The following is a 2,690-nucleotide window of genomic DNA, read 5'->3' on the forward strand; positions in this document are numbered from 1 at the left end:
GGCCTGCGTGTTGTTTTTCTCATGTAATAAAACCAAAGAGTAATTTGGTTCTTCGTATCTGAAGATATAATCCATGTAAAAGAAGACACTTTTTAAAAATCTAGTTTTCTGTATACAGTAAGATCAGATTTTTAAAAACACTAAGCTTCTTAAATAACTATATTTCATGAATACTATTAAAGTAACATCTAAGACTCTCAACTTTGAAAGGTGCAGTTTTAATACATTGTAAAATAATGATTTTATATTTAATGGAAGGGCTTTTATTAAACCTAAAGTTTCTAAGTAGCATAAAATACAGTGCTTTTCTGAGTATGTCTCCTCACAAGGGGAACATTTTGAGTTATGGTGGTGATTTTTATTATATCTCTAAGGTTGCTTTTTATGCAAAATAATTCAGAATTTGCTGCCATTTAAAATACCTAAGAATAATTTTGTTGCAGATTTCCAAGACAAAAAAAATATTTCTGAATTTAGGAAGTCAGAATTTTTAAAGCCTTGAAGACCCATAAAAGACTTACCTAGAAACCATTTCTACTCTAAAAGGATGTTATGTGATTCCTGGCTCTTGGTTTCATTCCAGTAATATTGTAAAAGCTTTGGACTAGCCAGTCAGATATTCAGGGATTGGGAATTTATTTTAGAAGAGAGTGTGTTCTGATAGATGAAAATAGCTTTTCTCTGCTTTCTAAGGTTCTAAAATTTTGTGGTATTTTAGGAAGCTATGAACATTCAGGAACATGTTTATTTATTCAGCAAATACTTAACTGACCATCCTTTATATGCCTGACACATGAAGTGTTAAGCTTTGAAAATAACATCTGTGAAGAAGAAGGATAGCTGCTGCCTCATTGGACACTCACAAACTAGTGAAAAGGACTGATGAGTAACCAACTAATTACAACACAGTTGTGATCAATACTGTAACAGGGAAGAGCAGGTTTAGCAGTTACATGAGCATTTAGGAAGGATGGTGAGATTTTTAGAATGTAAACTGCATGGGACCAGATCATGGTGGACCCTGTATGCTGTGCTGAGGACTTCATTCAGTAGATCATGGGCCACTATTAAAGGTTTGTATTTTGGAAGGAGCATTTTAGTTTCTGTTTTCCACTGACAATATTTAGTAATGTTGTATTAGTGGCTTCATCATATTTCAGCATGGCAGCCTCTAGGTTCCCAGGGATCCAGACTTGTCTGCTTTATAACAGTGCCAACTTTTAATCTCCAAACTTGCCGTGGAAGCAGATGAGCTAGAATGGTAGATCCTGCAGGGGTTTTATGGCCAGGCCTGGCAGGCATACATCACTTCTCCACATTTGCATCAGCCAGTACTCAGCCAAACAATTCCCACTAAGGGAGTCGGGGAAGTGTAATCATCATATGTGTTAGGAAAAAAACCCAAGTGATTTGCTGAACAAATAGCATTGTTTTTGCCACAAATAGACATTATGAATGGATGAAAGGCAAAATAACCTGAAAATAAAGATCAGCCAATTCTACCACCCAGAAAAAAAAATCATAAGATTTTAACTGTGTGTGTTTAATAACTTATATTATTACAGTAGCACCATATTCATGGTAGGTTTGAAACAAGAAAAGGAAAGAGAGTTGTATATTCCCTACCACCAACTCACTGTTTTGAGGTTCTTTTTGTGGTTATTTTGGTATATACAGTTGTGTTTTTTTCCTATGTGTCTTTATATCTAAGGTGGGTCATAGACAACATATAGTTGGATGATGTTTTTTGAATCACTCTAACAATCTCAGTCTAAATTAGTGCATTTACAACACTGATACTCAGAATTGGATTCAAGTCCACTGTATTCATTACCATTTTCCGTTTGTTGTTCTTATTCTTTATTCCTATTTTTGTCTTTCACTTTTTCTGCCTTTTGTGGTTTTAATTTAGCATTTTATATGATTCCATTTTTTCTTTTCTTAGTATATCAGTTATACTTTTTAAAGAAACTTTAGAGGTTCTCCTAAAGTTCTCAGTATGCAGTTATAGCTAATCCAATTCCACTTTCAAATAATAGTAAACCACTTAATGGGTAGTATGAGTACCTTATAACAACAAAATAATCCTAATTTCTTTCTCCTATTCCTTGTATAATTGCCATCAATTCATACATATACAAGCTTATGCTATATAAGATATATACATAATTGAATACATTGTTGCTATTATAATTTTGAAGTTTTATTAGATTAGTTAATAAAAATAAAATGTTTTATTTTATCATGTTTATATCTTCAGTGCTCTGCCTTTCTTTTTGTAGATCTGAGTTTCTGACATTTTTTTCCTTCTCTCTAAAAAACTTGTTTTAACATTTCTTAGCAGCCAGGTCTACTGGTAACAGATTTCATCATGTTTTATCTGGGAAAGTATTTCTCCTTCACTTTTGAAGGATAACTTTGCAGGGTACGGATTCTAAGTTCATGAGGTTTTTATCAACACTTCAAATTTTACTCCATTCTTTCCTTTCCTGCATGGTTTCAGAGAAGTTGAATAAAATTTTTATTTTTTTTCTTCTATTAGGTAAGATTGTTTTTTCCCTGGCTCTGGCTTCTTTCAGGATTTATCTTCTTTTATCTTTTTTTTTTTTTTTTTTTGGTAATTTTAAAGTTTCCAGTCCTGTGAGTCTCTGCTCCAGTAAGCCGTGACTCCCTGTACTCTTCTGACTATA

The sequence above is a fragment of the Phyllostomus discolor genome, chromosome 11 (assembly GCF_004126475.2).
Source record: "Phyllostomus discolor isolate MPI-MPIP mPhyDis1 chromosome 11, mPhyDis1.pri.v3, whole genome shotgun sequence".
NCBI lineage: Eukaryota > Metazoa > Chordata > Mammalia > Chiroptera > Phyllostomidae > Phyllostomus > Phyllostomus discolor.